The following is a 24,108-nucleotide window of genomic DNA, read 5'->3' as shown; positions in this document are numbered from 1 at the left end:
GGCCACCAAGCATTACCACCTGAGCTCCACCTCCTGTCACATCAGCGGAGTATTCTTTTTTTTTTTTTCAAATGTGAAAAATCTAATTTTATTCAGTTTAGATTAATGTATAGCTATACACTCTGGACTCTTAATGAAACCTTTCCCATTCTTTTTTTTTAAATTTTATTATTATACTTTAAGTTTTAGGGTACACATGCACAACGTGCAGGTTTGTTACATATGTATACATGTGCCATGTTGGTGTGCTGCACCCAGCAGAGGATTCTTATAGGGGTGCAAATCCTATTTTGAACTGCACAAGCGAGGGATCTAGGTTGTATACGTCTTATGAGAATCTAACTAATGCCTGATGATCTGAGGTGCAACAGTTTCATCCTGAAACCACGCCTCCTACCCGTCCGTGGAAAAATTGTCTTCCACAAAGCTAGTCCCTGGTGCCAAAAACGTTGGGGACTTTGATGAGAAAAATGGTGAGTTTTTCTGCTCTAGGTCTTTGAAACAGCCACTATTTCCAAATGTGTATGTGCCTCAGGTACTTTTCCTTCTATTTTTTTTTCCTTTTAATACTTTTGGATGTTTCTTTCCCAGGTACTGACCTTAAGAAAAGACCCTCTACAGAATTCCAAGTTTCTCTGTAAATCTTTCTGTTCTCTGATATTGTGGTCTTTCAACTCTTAACTGCTCTGAAATTCCCAGACTCTCAGTTGTATTTCCTCAACTCACTGGAATCTACTACAGTTCTCCTCCTTATACCACATTCTGGAAACTCTTGCAATAAACTGCTGTAGTCATATGGCTGACCTCCATTGTTTCCCATCTCTCAGAGATCCGTATTTTTTATTCTTGATGTCCAGTGTATAAAAAACCATTGTTTCTTGCATTGTTTCTAGTTTTGCTATTGTTGTTTCATGATAGGGAGTAAATCTAGTTTCTGTTCCTCTGCTGTCTTTTGCTTTGCATTGTTTTTGAAAGGAAGCCTGCTGCCATTCCTATCATTGTTCCCTCTTACCTAATATGTCTTTTAACCTCCTTTATCTGCTTTTAAGATGTTTATCACTGATTTTAAACAATTTTATTATGATGTACCTTGGCATAGTTTTATATGTTGTGTGGTTGGGGTTTTTTATAGTTTCATTCACTTTGGAAATTATTTTACAATAAATTTTCTCTTTCCACCTCCATCTACCTTTGGGACTCCAATTAAAATAATAATAAGGAGAAGAGGAAGAAGAAGCCACTTGTAGTTGACCCATGTCTCAGTGATTCTGTTTTCAATATTTTTGTTTTTCTATCTGTTCTTCATTTTGAATAATTACTCTCTCCCCTATTTTGTCTTTTCTTTTTTATTTTTATTTTTTGAGATGGAGTCTTGCTCTGTCACCCAGGCTGGAGTGCAGTGGTGCAATCTTGGCTCACTGCAACCCCCGCCTCCTGGGTTCAAGTGATTCTCCTGCCTCAGCCTCCTGAGTAGCTGGGACTACAGGCACGCCTCACCACACCCGGCTAATTTTTGTATTTTTAGTAGAGATGGGTTTTCACCATATAGTTTCGGCTGGTCCTGAACTCCTGACCTCATGATCCGCTTGCCTCGGCCTCCCAAAGTGCTGGGATTACAGGCGTGGGCCACCGTGCCCGGCCTCTTTCTTTTTTTTTTTTTTCAGACAAGTTCTCGTTCCGTCGCCCAAGCTGGAGTGCAGTGGCACAATATTGGGTCAATGCAACCTCCACCTCAGCCTCCCAAGTAGCTGGAACTGCAGGAGTGCACCACCATGCCTGGCTAGTTTTTTGTATTTTCTCTAGAGACAGGTTTTGCTGTGTTGCTCAGGCTGGTCTCAAACTCCTGAACTCAACCGATCTGCCTGTCTCGACCTCCCAAATTGCTGGGATTGCAGGCATGAGCCGCCACGTCCGGCATTGAATAATTTCTGTTACTCTGAAGTTTACTAATTATTTCATCTACAATGTTTAATCTGCCATTAATCTCATCCAGTTGACATTTTATCTCTGACATTATAGTTTTCATCTCTTGAACTTTGATTTGGACATCTTTTACTCATGCCATATCTCTACATAGTATGCTTATGTTGTCATGTGCTTTCGGAATGTTGTTATAACAATTGTTTTAATATCCATGTCTACTAATTCTGTCACTTTTTTTTTTATCTGATTACCTTGGTATTGGTTTTTCCTGATTACCTGGGTATTGGTTGTTTCCTCATACGTGTGTACTGAAGACTCCAAAGGAATCCCTTGCATATCTCGAGTTCTCACTTTCCACCTCTTTCTTCTCCAAGCAGCTCTCTCCTCTCCAGTACTCTGCCCCAGCATGTGGTAGCCAGCTTGGCCTCCCTGAATGGAAACTACTTGACTCTATTTAGGTTCTTCCTTCCTGCTCTGCAGCCTGGGAACTGTATTCAAGGTGTAAGTTTGAGTAATTGTAGCACTTACCTTATTGTGCCCCTTCTTTGATTATTATCCAATGCCTGAAAATTGTGTTTTCATATATTTTGTTCATTGTTAGTTGTTTAAGATGGGAATATAAATCTACTCCCTGGTCCTTCATAGTGGCTGGAAGTGCAAATCTTTAGGTTGATTTTGGTTTTTCCCTTTTTCAGGTAACTCGCTTTTTTTTTCAAGAATGCCTAATTGTTTTATTTGAATTTGAGTCTCAGTCTGTTGCCCAGGCTGGAGTGCAGTGACACAATCTCGGCTCACTGCAACCTCCATCTCCTGGGTTTGAATGATTCTCCTGCGTCAGTCTACCCAGTAGCTGGGATTATAGGCACCTACCACCACGCCTGGCTGAGTTTTGTATTTTTTTTTTTTTTTTTAGTTGAGATGAGGTTTCACCATTTTGGCTAGGCTGGTCTTGAACTCCTGACCTCAAGTGATCCACCCGCCTTGGACTCCCAAAGTGCTGGGATTACAGGCATGAGCCACTGCCCCCAGCCTGAATTTGAATTTGATAATAACTATGATTTATCTCTATGCGAATTCTCTATTGAGTTTTCCTCGAACAATGTATTCATTTTAAAATGTAGATTTCATTCCCAGTTAACTTTCTTGTCCCCAAATATTGTTTCTCCTTGACCTATTGGAGTGTCAGAAAATGATCATAACCATCACTGATAAATGTGTTATGGGGAATATTAGAGTAAAAGCAGAAATTCCAAGTTGTGGTGAGAAAGTACAGTAGACCCTTGAACAATGTGAGGGTTCTGGGCACTGACCCCTTCGAAAATCCACATACAATGTTTACCTCCTCAAAAACTTAACTACTAATAGTAGTTAATTGGAAGCCTTACTGATAACGTAAATAGTTGATTAACACGTATTTTGTATATGTATTATATTCTGTATTCTTACAATAAATTAAGCTAAAGAAAAAATAATGCTATAATATCATATGGAATGAAAATATATTATTATTCATTAAGTGGAAATGGATCATCATAAAGGTCTTTATCTTAGTCATCTTCATGTTGAGTGGGCTGAGGAGGGGAAGAAGAAGAGGAGGAGTGGTTGGCCTTCATGTCTCAGAGGTTGGCAGAGGCAGAAGAAAATCTATGTATAGGTTGACCTGCACAGTTCAAATTCATATTGTTATAGTATCAGTTGTAATCTTAAATTCATCTTCAGGTTGATTTAATGTCAAAACTCCCTCAAATATTATTCTAGATTCTATAAAATGTTCTAGATACCATTTTATCGCTTAAAAATAAATGTGAAAGCTCTCAGCTAAGATATAGTTGTTCATCTATGTGTAATTACTAGTTTTGTAATTTTTTGTAATTTCTTAGTCACCTCTGCATAGTGTTTGGATTACATTGTGAGTACAGTAGGATTTTGTTTAGAAATCTATGCATTATTTCAAATAACATCTCTTTATGATAGGAAAAAAGGTTCCAAGTTTGAAATAACACTGTGAAGAACTAATCACCATGCAAGTTTAGGCTTATTATGGGGAAATTTTTAAACTTTAGGTATTAAAAAGATTTTTAAGAAATAGATTTTAACAAACTTTCAGTACCTTGTGACTTACCCTGCATAAACAAGGTCAGCCAAATTTGTACCCTGTTTCATGGATTAGAAATTAAACACTATAAGTGAAAGAATAATAAGTCATATCTTGTCAATAATTTTGTGAGAGCATGAGACTTGTGGTGAGTTTTCCTTTAGCACTCCTGCCTATTTTCTTTTTAAATTATTTTTTCAGTTTCTGTGTCTTATTACAGGTCTTCTCTTTTCCTCTCTTCATTTATTTATAACTCTGTCTTGACCACTTATATTGTTTTCGGTCTAGAATTTTACTACTTTGGAGAATGTGGTTTTTGTGAGGGTAGAGTTTTCAAATGTCACTAATGTTTGCTTCTGGAATAAGGGAAGTATGATTATAGGTCAGTAGAAGAAACATGGTATGAAGAAATGTACAGCCTTGGTGGTAAGCAATAGAATTCATACTTACAAAGAAACAAGTATATGTATATTAAAGGCAAGTAAGAATCACTACCAAATGTTTACATTTTACATCTCCTGCTTTGTTTGCCCTATAGGTTTTTCATACCTATGCCATGAGTAACAATTTTTCTTAGTAAAACTTTCATTTATACTCAGTTACAATTAAATATCTTTATCAGTAATCTAAAAGCAATAAAGCCCTTAAAATGAGGTAGTGTGATAAATTATAAGAAATCTCATCTAAGAAATCATATGTTTGAAATTTTACGTGTCAGTAATGTGGTTTGTGTCCACTGAATTAACAAGTTAGAATGAATTTATAATTAAATAAATAATTTCTATTTTTTTAGGATTTGGTTATCTTTTGGCAGTATTTACCAAAAGATATGGTTACACTAAAACGTGACTAGAAATTTAAAAAGATTGCTCAAAATTTCATGCTCAGAATTTAGAACGTGCCATCTAGTATTTTTTCCTCTGTCATGAAAAGATTTGAGAAAGTTTCAGTGAAAGTTAATTAAGTTGTTTTGTAATGGTAACCTAGTGGAAATTGAAGTAATATTTTTTTTAAAAAAGGTAAGTATTATTTAGGCCAGGCACAGTGGCTCATGCCTGAAATTCCAGCCCTTCGGGAGGCTGAAGTGGGTGGATCACCTAAGATCAAGAGTTTGAGACCAGCCTGGCCAAAATTTTTGGTAGAGACCAGACCATCTCTACTAAAAATACAAAAATTAGCCAATCATGGTGGTGCACGCCTTAGTCCCAGCTGCTGGGGAGGCTGAGGTAGGAGAATCGCTCGAACCCAGGAGGCAGAGGTTGCGGTGAGCCAAGATTGCGCCACTACACTCCAGCCTGGCTGACAGAGTGAGACTCTGTCTGAAAACAAACAAACAAACAAACAAAAACTTACTTAAAGTGATAGCTTTAAACCTTATTCGACCATGGAACAAGCCTTTGTAACATAATCTATACTGTTACAATAAGTACACTTTGGCAGACTTAGTGAACTAATGATTTTTTTTTATAATTTAAGCTAGTCTGTGGATGACAGTTGATTAAATAATGTCACAGCTCTTTATATATAGCATTAAATAGAGTTCAAAGTATTTTTGGAATTTATTAATTTATAATATTCTTCTGTGATTATTAAAGAGGTGGGATAGCTAAACTTTTTCTCACCTTTTATCATTGTTCCAAGTGCAGTTTTGAACTCGTATGTGTTAGAACTCCCATTATATTGGTCAAATCGATGATCACCATATGACTTTATTCCTGCATTTTTGCCTCAAATTTTTAACTATCCTATTCTGGACTGCTTCATTAACTTCATTAGGGATTAACTATGAATGTTTAAGCCTTTATTTTACAATGTCCTTGCAGGTGTCCTTAACTATTTCATTTATAAATACAGAGAATAAAATGAAAAAAAATCTGTAGAGTTGTTTGTTCTATTTGGAGCTTTTCATGTTGGTGTAAAATTCCTGACACTTAACACATATGAATCTTTTTCATTCATGTTTAATAATTTTATTTGAGAGTCACTTCAAGTAAAGCCCAAACTGTGTTAACATTTGAGTTAAGCAAAGACATCTTTGCTTAACAATAAAGCAAATATCACAGTAAAGCAAGTCACATGAATATTTTGGTTTCTGAATTCATATAAAAGTTATGTTTACACTATATGGTACTCTCAAGTGTGTGGTAGCATTACATCTTTAAAAATATACATACTTTAATTAAAAATACTTTGTTGCTAAAAAATGCTAGTGATCATCTGAGCCTTTAGCGAGTAATAATCTTTTTGCTGTTGGAGGGTCTTGCACCAGTGTTGATGGCTGCTGAATGCTCAGAGTGGTGGCTTCTGAAGGTTGGGGTAGCTGTGACGATTTCTTAAAATTAGACAACAATGAAGTTTGCCACATCAATTGACTCTTCTCTCATAAAAGATTTCTCTGTAGCATACAATGTTGTTTGATAGCATTTACCTACAGTAGAAGTTCTTTGAAATTGGAGTCAGCCCTCTCTAACCCTGTTGTTGCTTTAACAGTTATGTTTGTGCAGTATTCTGAATTTTTTGTTGTCATTTCAACAGCATTCATAGCGTGTTCACCAGGAGTAGATTCCATGTCAAGAAACCACTCTCTGTGTTCATCTATAAGAAGCAATTTCTCATCCATTCAAGTTTTATCATGTGATTGCAGCATTCAGTCCTGTCTTCAGGCTTCACTTCTAATACTAGTTATCTTGCTATTTCCATCACATGTGCAGTGACTTCTTCCACTGAAGTCTTGAAGCCCTCAAAGTCATCCATGAGGGTTGGAATCCACTTCTTCCAAACTCCTATTAATGTTAATATTTTGACCACCTCACATGAATCATGAATGTTCTTTTTTTTTTAAACAGGGTTTTACTCCTGTCACTCAGGCAGGGAAGTGCAGTAACAATCACTGCACATTGCAGTCTCAATCTCCCAGGCAGGCTCAAGCAATCCTCCCACCTCATCATTTATTTTATTTTTGTAGAGATGAGGTCTCACCATATTGGCCAGGCTGGTCTGGAACTCCTGGGCTTAAGTGATCCTCCCACTGCGGCCTCCCAAAGTGCTGGGATTGTAGGTGTGAGCCACCATGCCCAGCCCATGAATATTCTTAATGATGACTGGAATGATGAATTATTTTCAGGAGGTTTTCAATTTACTCTGCCCAAACCCATCAGATGAATCACTATGGCAGCTATAGCCTTATGAAATATATTACTTAAATAAGATTTGAAAGTCAAAATTACTCATTGATCCATGGGCTGCAGAATGAATGTTGTTTTAGCAGCCATGAAAACAACATTCATCTCCTTGTACATCTCCATAAGAGCCCTTGGGTTACCAGATGCATTGTTAATGAGCAGTAATATTTTAAAGGGAATCTTTTTTTCTGAGCAGTAGATCTCAACAGTGGGCTTAAAATATTCAGTATACCAGCTGGGCACAGTGGCTTATGCCTGTAATCCCAGCACTTTAGGAGGCCAAGGCGGGAGGATCACCTGCGGTCAGGAATTCAAGACCAGCCTGGTCGACATGGTGAAACCGCATCTCTACTGATAATACAAAAATGAGCTGGGCATGGTGGTGCACACCTGTAATCCCAGCTACTCAGGAGGCTGAAGCAGGAGAATTGCTTGAACCCTGGAGGCGGAGGTTGCGGTGAGCCAAGATTGCGCCATTGCACTCCAGCCTGGGTGACAAGAGTGAAACTGTCTCAAAAAAAAAAAAAAAATTCAGCATACCATACTCAAACAGGTGTGCGTTCATCCAGGCTTTGTTATTTCATTTATAGAACACAGGCAGAGCAGATTTAACATAACTCTTAAGGGCTCTAGGATTTTTAGAATGGTAAATGAGCATTGACTTCAACTGAAAGTCACCAGCTGCATTAGCCCCTAAAAAAAAAGAGTCATCCTATCCTTTGAAGCTTCGAAGCCAAGCATTTACTTCTTTTTAGCTGTAAAAGTCTTCAATGGCATCTTCTGCCAGTAGAAGACTCTTTTGTCTATGTTGAAAACCTGTTGTTCAGTGCAGCCACCTTCATCAATGCTGTTGGCAAGATCTGGGTAACTCTTCAGCACCTGCTATTTTACCTTGCACTTTTATGATATGGAGATTGCTTCTTTCTTTCAACCTCACAAATTAGCCTCTCTTAGCTTCAGACTTTTCTTGCACAGCATCCTCACCTCTCAGCTTTAACAGAATTGAAAAGAGTTAAGGTTGTACTGGGGATTAAGCTTTGACCTAAGAGAATGCTGTGCTGGTTTGATGTTCTATACAGACCACTAAAACTTTCTCCATGTCAGCAATAAGCTTATTTCACTCTCTTATTCATGCGTTCACAGGAGTAGCACTTTTAATTTTCTTCAAGAACTTTTTCTTTGCATTGAGAACTTGCCTGTTTGTTGTGAGAGGTCAAGCTTTCAGCCTGTCTCACCTTTCGATATGCCTTCCTCACTAAACTCAATCATTTCTAGCTTTTGACTTAAAGTGAGAGACATGCAACTCCACCTTTCACTTGAACACTTAGAGACCATTGTAGGATTATTAATTGGCCTAATGTCACTATTGTTGTGTCTCAAGAAATAGGGAGGCCTTAGGAGAGGTAGAGAGATGGGATAATGGCCAGCTGGTAGAGCAGTGAAAACACAACATTTATCAGTTAAGTTCACCATCTTCTATGGGTGTGGTTTGTGGCATCCCAAAACAATTACAATAATAATATCATAGATCAGTGATCACTATAAAAGATATAAAAGTTTGAAATATTGAAAGAATTACCAAAATATGACAGAGATCCAAGTGAGCACATTCTGTTGGAAAATAATGACACCATACTCAAGGCAGGCTTGCCATAAACCTTCGATTTGTAAAAAAAAAAAATAAAAAAAAGGTATCTGTGAAGTGCAATAAAATAAGGTATGCTTATACCAAAACAGACTTAATTATGCTATTTCTTACCATTAGTGTTAGAGTTCAGTTTCTAATGTTTTTCATTTTCCATATGTTATTGATGTTCAGTGAGTTACACAAATTATTTACTATTGTTACTTCCACCTTAGTAGGGAGAATCTTTGATTTTTGCCGGATAAATTTTCAAACAAGAGTGTGATTATAGGCTGGGCGTGGTGGCTCACGCCTGTAATCCCAGCATTTTGGGAGGCCGAGGTGGGCAGATCACTTGAGGTAAGGAGTTCGAGACCAGCCTGGGCAACATGGTGAAACCCCCTCTCTACTAAAAATACAAAAATTAGCCGGGCGTGGTGGCGCATGCCTGTAATCCCAGCACTTGAGAAGCTGAGGCAGGAGAATGGCTTGAACCTGGGAGGCAGAGGTTGCACTCCTGCCTAGGTGACAGAGTGAGACTCCATCTCAAAAAAAAAAGAAAAGAAAGAAAAGTGTGATTATAGAGATCCTATTTGTGTTTATTTTTAATTTCTCTAGAATTTGTTTTCTTCAATAAGTAAAATTCTAATACCAGTTTTTTTTTGAGTAACACTGTGATTTTTATACAGAAAGACTTTTCTCCAAATTGGAGAATGTACTCTTTTATTCCTGTAATTTTTCTTAACTCTTATTTTTGGCAGCTACCAAAAGTGAAACTCTCTACCACGACAGAGAAATATTTGGGAATATTAAGTAATGTTATTTTTCATTACATGGACTAACCTTTTTACTAAGAAGAATTGGGATAGTATTGGTTATGGGAGCTTAGAGCCCTAAAGATAAAGATTGGAAGATTTTGTGTTGTGGACTTGTGGCACTGTAACAAAGTCTGGGAATTTTATGTGAGATTGGAAACCACACTATGTGCTAATTGCCTCAGAATGGTAAGAAAATAAGCATATGTATAGCATTTAGTTGTTAAGACAGTAGGCACTTATGCAGAGCCCCAAATGAATTAACAAATCATCTACTGAAATATTTTCACTTCTGTTTACTTTATGTATTTTAGACCAATCAGCAGTTGCTTGAGAAAATGAAATGTTTACTAAATCTCTTTAATAAACATGTTTAAGAGAGGAAAAACTTATAAACATTCGGATGGCAGTGTACATTTTTAAGTGCTAGTTGTCATATCTTTGAAATTGTATGTAAACTGGACATAAACAATCAAGTGTCTACAGAATGGTGTCTGTCTTCCAACATATTTACTGAACATATTATAGAATCTTTATAGTTTAACATGATTTACCCCACATGTTCTGTTGTTGCTATCTTTTCAGATAAAGTTGGATTTAATCTTTCTTATCAGCTTTTATTGAGGTATTTATGAACCATTGAGTTCACCCACTTAAAAAATATCATTCAGTAGCTGTTAGTGTATTTACAGAGTTCTGCTACCATCACTGTAATCTAATGTTAGAACATTCACATCACCACAGAAGGAAATGTTATACCCATCAGTAGTAATGCTACGTACCCCCTGGATTTAATCTTATATCCACATCTCTCATAATAGTTTCAATGGTATCTAGTTATTATGACTACAAATGATGCAATTGTTCCTGATTACACAAATAATGTATTTATGTCTTTATTATTGGCATGTAATGGAAGACATAATAAGTCTGCTTTGATCTCTTGCTCTTACCTATTTCTCTATTGCAAGTGTTATAAAGAGTCTTTTAAGCTTTTGCTCATATATATAAATATATATACATACATTTATATATACACACACACATATATATATATACACACACACACACACACACACACATATATGTAATGCTACTGTGTTTGAGGGTCATGAGGGTCAGTTCTTTGAAATACCAGTTTTTTTCTGATTTGGGTGGATGACATGGTACGTGAAGCTTAAAAAAAAATTTGGTAAATTGGTATGAAAAAATGAGAGGACAACATTTTTCCTTTCTGGTACTTAGCAGGAAGGCAAGTTCTTGTATGAACCCATATTTCCTGTTACCCATTTTCAGACCAATATTGGTTTCTCATCTATATAATAGGGATCTTTTGACTCTAACCTCTTAAATCTATCAGTGTTTTCTTTCTTCACCTTGGAAATAGCTTCTTGAAGCCCCAGACTTCTAGAGCACATTCATATTAACTAACATTGTCCTGGTTTACTAGTTAGGGATATTAGTAAATCCTAAATAGTTGAAGACGTTCTGAAAGATATATTGCTGCTTTTTAAAAATTTATTTATCTTGTTCTCTATACAGATTTCTGGCACAAGGTTGGTTTTTGTTTTTGTTTTTGTTTTTGTTTGTCAATTGTGGTAAGTCCATGGATGCTTTTCTCTATAACTTTCCCATTTTCCCTTATCACACCCTCACTGCAAACATCTAATTTCTGTCCAGTCTCTCAACTCTTTTCAGCTCTGCTGTCCTAACTAATCATTTTTTGTATTCATCTTTCAAAGTATTTGTTTCTGTCTTCATTCTATAAGTAACAAGATTATTTAAGGTTATTTTGTATTACAGAAATAGTAAAAATCAAATAAAATATCAAATGTAGAATAGTCCACCAAAAATATTTTATTTCATCTTTTCCAGAGAGGTACACATATAATAAAGTAAATGAGCATTATATATATTTTATTATTAATTCTCAATAATATATTTTTCACAGGTATGTTGCTTCTTGTAAGTTTACCTTTTTTAATGTGAAAACTGCAATAAACTAAATTAAATTTTAAAAATATTTTACTTACTAAAGTCAACTGATGTTTTCCTGGTAGATTGATAGGCTTCTTGTGGTAGTTTTTAATCATTTGCAAGTTTTGAGCCCATTTCTAAAACTTTTCTCATTGTAAATATGTATTTCCTTTCTTATATTAACTGAGAATTTGTTTTTATAAAAATAAAGTGGGGAATCAGACTCAAGGTGAAATGTTGTAGACTTAGTGCCAGCAATAAGCAGAATTATTTAAAATCATTCAAATATCTTTAATTCCTTTGTTGTCTTTTTCAAAAACTGTACATTTTAACTACATTAATATAATGGAAGACTTTTTAAGGCTTAGTTTTCCTTTATAGATATTCCCTAATTTCATTTTTATTTCAGTCTGTCAGGGTTGTGATTGTGATGTTTTAAGGTAAACTGTAGTGTTTTCACATCCTCAGATGAACTGAATTGGGAAAATACTTTGTAGGAAGTTTTTTAATATAGTATGTAGACACATTGGTAAAAATCACTATGTCCACTGGCTTATTAGTTTCACAGATGCTTCCATAATTCTTAGTGTACTCTTGGGTATTTTAAATTATCATGTCCTGACAGCAATCCTGAAACATGCCAGTCTTATAAAGCCTTATTTCTGAGAACTAAAGCAAGGCATCAGCGAACCATATCTGACATGCCATGTTAATTTCCACAACTATCATTTCTGGGAGGTGGTAGGATTTCTAAGGCATGGAGAATCTCAGTAAATCTACTTTAAAAAGAAAAAAAGCAAAATGTCTGTTTTATTACTGGGTTTCCATTCACGAGCCCTAACTGCTTCATTCCCACTTAAATAATTTCAAAAATAGTGATAAGCATATTTTTTCTCTTATAGATTATTAAATATTTACTCACATGCACAATATATCAAAACATATTTTGAATTCTATATTCTTAGTGTTGGGTGTTCATGTTGTGAATGAAAACCTCATTCTGTTATCTCATAGCATATTTATATATACAAATAATTTTTGCCTTAAGTAGGAAAGAAACAGCTAAAAGATACATAGGTTATTTTGCTTTTTAAAATTTTAGCAAACTATTCTGTGAATCTTTTGTGTGTTTGGGGCTGTTTGTAGAGGAAAATTTCATCAAGCAACATTTTGGGAACATTGGCCTTTTGTACTCTTTCCTAAATAAACAGAAACTTGTACTCCCCAAAATAAAATGTTTCTTTGTATATTGTTACCTGCAAGTTATTGATAATGGAAGGAACACCTTTTCAATCCTTAGTCCCCTTTCCCCCAACACAGCTTTTAGATTGTAGATAAACTTCCCAGCTCAGTAATTAACTGAGCTCAGTCATTGCACCCTGTATCATGTGATTTTTTTTTCCAGTGGAATACATTATTAGAGCACTTACACAGCCAGTCTAGCTGCAGCAGCCCAGGCGGCAACAGCAGTGCCATTTTTCACAAAGAAAATGTTGAACAGGAGCCAAATGTTTGGTGGCAGTCTGTTGCTAGGAAATCAAGGTCCTGAGGCGATTAATGACAAAGCAAGCAATAACAAGAAGGCAGAATTACAGATTTAAAAGAGAAAAAAGTGGTTGGTGTTATAATTACCCAAAGAAATCCGCACTCATTAAATTGGCTGTTTTTATGATTGACTTTAATTGGAGGTTAGCTCAGATATTTAGCTCCTTTCCCACCCCTTTAAACACACACAGGCACATAATCTGTAGAACTGCAGACTTGTTTTTCTAAGCATTGAGAGGAGCTTGCCCTGTAATTTGATCCCCACTGACAGATGCATTTTCTATGCTGCCATTTTGAATTAACCTATTGTAGAACAATTTTCTTCAGCCCTGTTGAATAAAACATCCAGTCTGATTACCTCCGATGGATTTGATAGAGTAAAAGAATGTACTTCTCATTGAAGTAGATTGTTTGCATGGACTCTACTGATTTTGAACTCTGCCAGTAAGCACAATCATTTGTAATAAATTTTCAAAGAAATTTGTGAGGAAAAGGTAATGAGAGTCACCCTTTTATAGTTTAATGTTTGGGCACCTCCATCAAAATAATATAATTCTTATAAGACAGTGTTATTTTTCCAGTAAGCTTTTCACGTGGTTTTAGAAAAAATTTCTGAATCTTCATTTAGACTATTCATATATTTAGGAATAGAGTCTTGTATTTACACTCTAAAATGACCATTCTTCCTCCCCAACAACAGTATTTTAGTGCAAGACTCAATATGCAAAGCACTCTATTGCAAAAATATTTTTGGTATGTACAATATTTAAAGTGATTTTAAGATTGGCCTATTTCAGTCTTTGAAGTATTTCCCCCCCACAAAAAATCCCTTATTTAAATTATTTAGGGTGTGATAAAGCATATTACTAGAAAAGCATCAATCGGTCTTTCAGGTACAATACCAGAGGAACCATCACAGTTTATTTGCCTTTCAGAAGCTTTAAAAATAAAGTTACATGATGCCTCTGCTCTCCAGATTTCTAATCAAACCCTGGAACAAAAGAGCCAAGCACATTCTATCTGACAATGCACACACTGCTAATCAGATGCCAATGCCAAGCTGTCTGCTTTGTTAAATACTTAGCTTCCTAGAGGCAGGAAGACAGCTGCTATAAGTATGATGAAATTTTGTAGTTCAATCTATTTTTGCTACCCTTGGGCTACCAAGATACTGTTAATTTAGACCACCCCAATTGGTACATTTTAGGGAGTTTTTTAAAGAGTTTGTAATTAAAATGATAAAACATCGTTATTACATTGAAGACCTTCTATAAGTTTTACATTTGGCAGATACCTACTGAGATAACCCCAGCATGTAATTTACAATGATGTAATGGTTGTAATTGCATTTTAGAAAAAAAGAACTATAGGAGGCAAGTGCTTCCATTAGAAGAGTTTTTAAATCTGCTTCTGTTTCATTTAAATCTACTTCTATCCCCAAATTACTTACTTATAATTGACTATAGCAGCTATAAACCTTAAGATGCTATCTGAATATTTTTAAAAAGTTATCACCCCAGACACTGCCACCAGGGGGAGGAAGCTAAAATCTTAAAGTTCTTAACTGATGATGATACTGCCAGTAGGTAGATTATATTGCTTAGCCCTACATAGTTAACTACTTCCTCCAGATAATACTGCCTTTTGGGATGTGATTCTCACAACCTGTAATATGTGATACCTGTAGACTTAGCACACTATTAATTGTAAATAAAATGGAAACTTTTGTACTCTGGTGGTTGGGATCAGGAAGGGGAAAGAGGAAGTACAAATAAGCAACCTGGACATTTTTATTGTTTTTCTCTTATCTGTTAGTCTACTCGAAGAGCTATCCTTGAAAGTGAGTGCTTTAGATCTATGAAACTGGGCAGCTATCATAGCACATCTATTAAGATCTAATAATCACATAATTAATACAGCAAAATGAACAGACTGTAAGGTAGTTTTCTATTTTTTGTTACTACACTATGGTTTTGCTTTTAATAAATAGTTTTGGCTTTATTTTAATTAAAAATTCAAAACATTTTTATGACCAAAGCTTGTAGGTTCTATCCCTGGAAAATATTTTATAAATGCAGAAAATAGTTGCTTAGGATTGGAATCCAACTCTGTTTACCATGAACAACTTAAAAGTTGATCTCATAATCTTGCATGTTGTGGAATAATACCACAAAAAAGTTAATTAAAGAATTTAGATGTTTGTTCTCCTGTCTAGAACTCAATAACTTTTAAGTAGTAACTCTCTCTACAGTTTAACTGTTAAGCAGTAACTCTTCTGACAGTTTTAGGTTTTATTCTGTGAAGACTCATGATTTTTAATTTTTACATCTTAATTTTTCAGTTATTTCAGGTATTGAAATTACAAACGACGGGAAAGAAAAGTGGTTGACTACAAAGGGGATACAAAAGGCAATTTTTAGGGCGATGTACTGTTCTGTATGGTACTGTAGTGGTGGATACATGATACTATGCATTTGTTAAAGCCCAAAGAACTGTACATCACAAAGGGTTAATTTTAATGTATGCAGGTTTTTTAAATGTTAGGGATTTCAGGATAGAATGCAAGCTGTAACAAATGAATCTAATTGTATTACAAATGTACGGCATAACTTCACTGAATGGGTGGGGGAAAAGGAGCTGACCTAAGTAACTTTGGAAAATGGTGTTTTGATTGGACAATGTAAAGCTAAAGACTAAGGAACACTATAGAAACACTCTATTCTAGTTGGTAAATTTGTTTCTCATGACGGTATGGGTTAACAGTTCTGAACCTCTTTACATGTATCCTGGGGTTGAACAAATAAGTAAATGGATGATTAATGGTGGATGCTAGGTTTCTCACTGTCAGGAAGGGATGTTACAGATAAATAAACAAGAGGGGACAGCCAGAATGAAACCTGTGGTACTGGATTAGAGTTGGAGATATAAGTATTTACTCATGTTTAGCTTAATATATGCAGATGGATAGATGCAGAAATAATTATAGATGCATGTGTATATGTGGATTAGTATACATGCATATGTTTCCTAGCTGTGTTTACTGAGAAGGCCTAGAACCAGTGATATCCCAGTAGCCACAAACACATCTAACGCTCACATCCTGGTTTGTAAATCCTATTCTCCAATAAAAGGATCCAGGACTCCTTTTAAATATGACTGATTCTGGGGCTGGTGATGGGAAAATACAACATAAGCATGGAATATCTTGTAGTGCCAGAAGGCAAGAGATTTCTTAAAAATAATAAAGATTAAGCATGCCAAAAGGGACACATGAGCCAATGTGAAAGAACTCCGAGTGGCCATAGCTGGAATAATTAGAGCAACAAAATAAAACATGTAGCATTGGATTAAGGATAAATTATTGAGTAAATATACATGAGTTCACAGTGTTATGTATAAATTGTATAAATAAGTAAATGGAGGAGGAGAAATCTCCCTGACAGAAGAATTCCAAATAGCATATTGCGCCCTCCAGAAGGGGGATCCTACTTCCCTTCTCCTTGAGAGTATGAGCTGGATTGAGTGAGTCATATCAAAAAATTGAGTTTAGAAGACAGCGAAATACTGACTTGACTATTTCCATTGGAGAAAGCTGGTAAACAACTAAGTGATCAAGGTTAACATCACAAATGGGAAGTCACGTTGATGTGAAGAGGTGGAAACTTCATCTCTCTGATATTCTTTCCCTAAACCTGTAGCCTCAATCTAATCATTAGGAAAACATCAGACAAATCCCCACTGATGGACATTCTACCACATAAGTTGAGCATTCCTGAAAACTGTCAAGGTTGTGAACAATGAAGAAAGACTATGAACATCTCACTGACAAGAAGAGACTACAGAGTCATGACAACTAAATGTTACATAGTTTCCTGGATCAGGTCCAGAATAGAAATAGGATATTAGTGTAAAAACTGGTGAAATCTAAATAAAGTCTTGACTTTAGTCAATAGTCCACCAACATTGGTTTCTTGGTTTGGACAAATGTACCACAGTAATGTAAGATGCTAAGATAGTGACATTAGAACAAATTGGATGAGGGGTACATAGGAAGTCTGTATATTAAACTTGCAATTTTTCTGTATATCTAAGTTCCCAAATATAAAACAAATTTATTTGAGGTTGATCAATGGGCTGACTATATTGACAAGATACTGATAGGTTACATGTTGAAGAAAACATACAATATAAAATAGAGAAAAAGTCAGTTCCATTCCTTCCCACTCCCCCTTTACCTACCTACTCCCCAGTACTCATCATTGTGATTTAGTCAGAACAGGGTTTAATGCCAGAGGTCAGGGTGACTGAAGGTGGAGGAGTTGTGAGCAATGGGTTCATGGCTGTCACAATAATGCTGTGGCAATTCTATGGTTTCCCAGCTGGGAGTTAGGAGTGGGGAGGGGGCTGCAGCCTGATGACAGCCAGCTGAAGGAAGAGCTACCTCTCCCTTCCCTAGCTGCTCATCACCTGAACCCAAGACTACGCCAAACAAGGTATGGATGTGGATGCTCTTGCTGAGTCTGTTCCGCAAGAGGGAAAGAAAGGGTAGCTGCTCCAACCCCGCCGTCCTCATATACAAGGGTGAGGGGAACAGAAGCATGTGGCTGCTACCAGCAAAGGAAAAGTAGGAGAGCAATAGAAAGGGGAGGAAATGGGAAGAGCAGAAAATCAATATTATTTAAAAAGTGACCTAAGACTTAAAATTGAATTAGTATTTGTACAGAAAGATGCAGGTGGAATAACTCACTCTGGCCCGTGATCAAAATTATATGGAGAAATCATGGTGGGCCCCTTCCCCTGTCCCCAGTGGTGGCCCCAGTTGCTGAGTGCGATTAGTTAGAATGGATTCCAGTCTAGTCGTTCAGGCAGAGGAAGTAGTTGCAGTGGGCAGGCAAGAGGGGCTCAGTTGCTGCAGCACTGGCTCTTGCTGGCTGGGTGGTTCTCCTGGAGGTCCGTACCTCAGTTTTGGCCTGGAGCACCAGGTGCACTCTGGGGCTTATTAGGAATCTTCTTAGCTCTCGCCGTGTAAACTTCATTCACGTTCATTGCAGTCTTTACTGATGTCTCCACAGTCAACTGTCGTCGTCTGCATAGTCCTGTGCTTCGTGGAATTCTAGGGCTTTCTTGCTGGCCAGGTCTGCCTTGTTACCCACAAGTACAGTGACAATGTTGGGGCTGGCCTGCCTCTCTAGCTCCTTCACCCATTTCTTGGCTGGTGCAAATGTATCTTTTTTGGTGATTTCATAGTACGTGGGGGCTGGGCTATGATACCGCTCCTGTCCAGCACTGCCCCAGATCTCAAACTTGACTATTGTGTCGTCCGAGCAGACAGTCTGTGTAAGGAAGGCTGCTCTGATTATGCTCTCCTGGTACTCTTGAAATTGTCCCTTGACAAAGTGAAGGACAATGCTGGATTTGGCCACCATAGACTCATTGTTCCCAGTGGCTGGTCCACTAGGTCGTGTGCTGTGCCTTGCCGACCCGCCACTACCCGTCCAGCTGTCGTGATACCGGAGAGCATGGGGAAGGGAGCCATTGCTATGCAAAGAGGCACTTAGTTGGGAAGGGGGTCTCCAAGATGATGCAAGGGCAGTAGTATTACTTGGGGCTGGGGCTCAGACAGGCTCCGCTTCTCTCCCCCCACCCCTGGTGGTATCTCCAAATAAAAATTTTACTTAAACACACAGACCATATATGTACTTAAATACCTGTCTAAAGAAATAAAATATGGCCGGGCATGGTGGCTCATGCCTGTAATCCCAGCACAGAGGCCGAGGCAGGAGGATCACCTGAGGTCAGGAGTTCATGACCAGCCTGACCAACATGGAGAAACCCTGCCTCTACTAAAAATACAAAATTAGCCGGGCATGGCAGCACATGCCTGTATTCCCAGCTACTCAGGAGGCTGAGGCAGGAGAATTGCTTGAACCTGGGAGGTGGAGGTTGCGGTGAGCCAAGATCCCCGCCACTGCACTCCAGCCTGGGCAACAAGAGCAAAACTCCGTCCAAAAAAAAAAAAAAAAAAAAAAATTCCCCTGCCTCTCTCCACCCCAGAGGGTAACCATTATCCTAAATTTTATTATTATTATTTACATGCTTTTCTTTATAAGATAGCCATACATGTATCACTAACTGTTCTACCATATCTCATAACCTCTTATATAGTTTCCCTTTTTTGTCATATTTGCTATGTTCTGGATAATTTCTTCAGATCTATCTTCTGATATTGGTAATTGTATCTTCAGCAGTGTCTCATATTCTGTTTTACCTGACATTGAATTTTGTGTAATAATCATTACTTCCATTTTCATTTCTTCCTCTGAAATCAGTTTACTTTATCATTTTGATAAACTCATTTCATTCTCATATATACAATCCTCTTATTTATTTAAATATATTAAACTTATTTTCTATTTTGTGCCTAGCCTAATATTTAAAGCTTATGCAGTTCTGATTTTGCTGTCTATTGTTTCTGCTGGCTGTTACTCAAACTGCCTTATTTTCCTGTGTGTTAGCTTGTATTCATTATTAGTGGTGATTTCTGAGACTGAGATGAAGATACGTTTCCAAAGAGAGTATTTACATTTGAATCTGCCAAAAGCCTGGAGATACTGTCAACCTGGGAACATATTCAAATAAATGTTGGGCTTAAAGTTTTGTGGGCTGCATAGGTAACATGAGTTCCAGATCCATAAACCTTCATGAGGGTGGGCTTGTGGTTAAATTTTCAGGGAAGATGTATTTACCTGCACCCAGCATCAAGTCTGAAAGAGGTTAATTTCCTTGTTTATTCCTTCTGTAGGGTAGACATCATTCTATTCAACTCTTACACTAAACATGTATGTAGCTCTTTAGGATCCCAACTTTATGTGGAGAGTCTAATTAGACTTCGTATCGTTAATATACCCTAGAATTTATCCCCTAAACCTTGGGTTCAGTAGTGTCATGGTAAATATTTTAAAACTGGCTGTCCAGGGCAAAAAAAAAAAAAAAAAATCCTAATTTCTCACATTTTTCTATTTCACACTATGGCTGATTTCACGATACCAGCCTGAAGTCATTGAACGTGGAGTTGGGAAAAGATATGTACAGTTAGCTTTCTCGAGTCAACTCCAGTGTATCACTGCCAGTTCTGTACATGGCTGTGAAAACTGAAGCTCAATGCACACGGCTTGGCATATCCCTCAGAATGAAAGAATCTGAGTGTTTGCCTACCCCCCTGGATTTCCATTTTTACTTTGTTTTAACCTTTTGAGTATTCTGTGTCAACTCAGCAATATACTTCAAAAAAAGATTCTTTTGTTTTTATTTTAACCCAGCATTTGTTGTTGTTTTTAGCAAAAGTCCTGTGTTAGGGTACCTATTTAGTCAGAAATAGAAGTCTCTGTGCTTATTTGTAAGTATAATGTATTATTTTTCTTTTTGGGGAAATATAGAAAGAAATAGAAGTCTCTGTTCTTGTTTGTAAATTTAATGTATTTTTCTTTTTTGAGAAATAAAGTACAGAGAATATTAAAACACCCATAATCCTATCATATATGTTCATTTTATGTGCATGTATGTCTCTATACATTTTTATATAATTTGCATTATATTATATCTACTATTTCACTATATGATTTTTGTTAATATATAATGAATGTTTGCTCATGCTGTTAACTATTCCTTTAAAACAGCCCCCATTATATATGAGAGTAAACATAAAATGCTGCACACATAGGAATTAGTATAATTCAGAAATTTAGTCTGTATTGCATTTGGAAATAATTTTGTGAAGGTTATTCATGCAGCATTATTAATAATTGCAAAATACTGGAAACCATATAAATGACCAGTTCTAGAAGACTGGTTGAATATACTCTGGAACATACAATAGACTACTATGTTTATAAAAGCTATCTGTTTTTATAAATATATGGAGTAATTTCCAGGAAATATTACGTGAAACAAAAAGCAGAAACAAATACCCATAGTGCTACTTGTCATACAAGAAAAAGGGAGAATTAAAGAATGTGTATGTTCAGGAAGGATAAAGCAGAAAACAATAAAATTAGTTACAAGAGGTAGAAGGGAGAGTGAGGTGGAAGGGATGTGGGAGGGAGTGAGACTTGGATATTGGGGTATACTTTCTTGGCATGGTTTCAACTTTTGAAAGCATGTTAATGTCCAACATATTCAAACAGTTAAATAAAAATGATATCACTGGGACAGAGACCTAAAATTGTAAACAAACAAATGAACTTAATTCATTTTTTTTCTTATTTTTTTTATTATTATACTTTAAGTTCTGGGATACATGTACAGAATGTACAGGTTTGTTACATAGGTATACATGTGCCATGGTGGTTTGCTGCACCCATCAACTATCACCTACATTAGGTATTTCACTTAATGCTATCCCTCCCCTAACTCCCCAAGCCTCAACAGGCCCCTGTGTGTTATGTTCCCTTCCCTGTGTCCATGTGTTCTCATTGATAAACTTAATTTTAAAGTAAAATGAATACTATATCCATACCGAAGGGGGATAAAGAAGAAAGAAATGAAGGAAGAAGGGAGGACTAATTTATGAACACCAGATTCAACTATATGTCCTTAGCTTGGGGTGGGTGGGAGAGAAATGAAGAATTGCAAACAAATCCTGAACTCACTTTTGTAGATTTATTTTATTTTATTTTATTTTTTTGAGGTGGAGTCTGGGTCTGTTGCCCAGGTTGGAGTGCAGTGGCGTGATCTCGGCTCACTGCAAGCTCCACCTCCTGGGTTCACGCCATTCTCCTGCCTCCGCTTCCCGAGTAGCTGGGACTACAGGTGCCCACCACTACGCCCGGCTCATTTTTTGTATTTTTAGTAGAGACGGGGTTTCACCGTGTTAGCCAGGATGGTCTCGATCTCCTGACCTTGTGATCCACCCGCCTTGGCTTCCCAAAGTGCTGGGATTACAGGTGTGAGCCACCGTGCCCGGCCTGTAGGTTTATTTTAATCGTATGGGCAAACTAAATCAGAGACTATTTTGAGCAAATGAGTGAGCCTGGGTTCTCACTATGGAAGAAGGGACAAACATATAGACAGGAGGAAGACAGATAAGAATTCTGTGTAGAGGAATTGGATTGGAGGTTTCTGTGTACATATGGACATTTCTGTGTGTGTATGTATCTGTTGATGTGTGTGCATGTATTTTTGTATATGTATATGTGTGTGTGTGTGTGTGTGTGTGTGTGTGTGTGTGTGTGTGAAGAGACATTCATATATTTCTTAGCTCTATTGCTGAAAGAGCAAAGGAGCAAAGTCACAATAGTAGTGACACACCTAACGTTATTTCCCACTGTTAGTTTCCTAAGGCTGCTGTAATAAATTACCGTAAACTTAACAGAAATTTATTCTTTCATAGTTCAGGCGGCCAGAGCTCCAAACCGAAGGTGTTTGTGGGGTTGGTTCCTTCTTGGGGAGGCAGAGGGAGAACCTAGCCATACCTGTCTCCTAGCTTCTGGTGGTTGTGCATAATCCTTGGAGCTTGATGGTTTGTGACATTATAACTTCAATTCCTGCCTTCATTGTCATATGACATTCACCCTATGTTTACCTGTCCAAATTTTACTCTTTTTATCAGAGTAATCCACTCATTAGGGCCCACTCTAATTCACTGTGACTTTATCTTAACTTCCAAAGACCCTGTTTCTAAATAAGCTCACATTCACAGCGTTAGTACCTGATTATGACTTTTTGAGGAGCACAGTTCAGTCCCTAATGCCTACTAAAACTAAAGCTCTTCACTCAAATGACTGGCTTCAGTCTGGGGCAGGGTAGGTACAAGATGAACCTAGAACATGTTGTAATGCCAAAAAGTAAGGAAATGCTAAAAGGTAAGATAAGTTGTTAAGTATACAGAATCTAGCTTGAAGAGTTCCCCACTGATCAAATCTAGGACAATTTGAGCATCAAATAATTAAATACAGTAATGAATTATAAGCTGTTGGAAATAAAGAGCTTTATAAGACCATTCCAATCACTAATGGGTGGATGGATAGAAAATGAAGATATCTTACTTACAGTGGCATGCTGAAAGTTGACCAGCAAATGTGGAGGTTGTGCTAGAGTTGGGAAAAAACAAAACAAGGAAACCTCATTTTGCAGTCATCGTGTTAAAGATTAGATCAGGCAAAAATCATCAATGGTTGTAACATCTAAGAGGACAGACATGTTGATGAAGAACAGAATATTTACATGGTCTTGAAATGTTGTATTGGAAAAGAGAAAAACAGCAACAATGCAGTGGAGAAATCAGACAACACATTGACGGGGTGATTACAAGTATCACCTCCAGTGAGAGTCAAATGAACATTGTTTGCCTCCTTATGTGTTTATCTGTCCCTGAGAAGTACACAACATCATCTATGCAGTTTCTGGCCCAGAATGCATCTCAACTCAATCACAAGAGAATATTATGCATACATACAGAAAAAGAAAGAATACAACTGAACATAGATGATAAAGAAAATGAGGTAAAAATGTGACAACAGGTGAAAATGGATAAAGGTATTTTCTGTGTTTTTATTTTTGGAACTTTTTGTACATTGAAATGATTGCCAATGGAAAAGTTTAGATAAATTGTCCTAAAGTTACAGAGAACTTTCAGGGAAAAACATTTTAAAGTAGACTAATAGTGGAGAGTCATAAAAGACACTTAGCAAATCTTCTTAGTTGAATATTATTCAAACTGTTCAATCAGGGAACTGATTATGTGCTAATTATGAAATGCATTATTGCATTGACTTTATGTCTCTTACAACATTAAATTATGTTACCTAGGATCAATTTGAGATTCAACACATGATAGTAGTTTAATATAGTGAAGTTATAACTTGCAACAAACTATCCCAATTTTAAGAATTAATTCTGAGCAATTTTTATATGCATGAAAAAGATGGTTAGAATTATTTGCAGACACTT

At 36.7% G+C, this 24,108-nt stretch overlaps 1 protein-coding gene and 1 pseudogene across 4 annotated transcripts in view; one reads left to right on the top strand and one right to left on the bottom strand.

Annotated features, from left to right (window-relative positions):
• Positions 1-24,108, top strand: part of ADK (adenosine kinase) — a 560,128-nt gene that overhangs the window by 255,589 nt on the left and 280,431 nt on the right. The window lies entirely within an intron of this gene.
• LOC101142059 (ras-related protein Rab-5C-like) lies at positions 18,064-22,660 on the bottom strand (annotated as a pseudogene).

This window comes from Gorilla gorilla, chromosome 8 (assembly GCF_029281585.2).
Source record: "Gorilla gorilla gorilla isolate KB3781 chromosome 8, NHGRI_mGorGor1-v2.1_pri, whole genome shotgun sequence".
Taxonomy (NCBI): domain Eukaryota; kingdom Metazoa; phylum Chordata; class Mammalia; order Primates; family Hominidae; genus Gorilla; species Gorilla gorilla.
The sequence above is the reverse complement of the archived record's forward strand: the minus strand, read 5'-3'. Positions and strand labels throughout refer to the sequence as shown.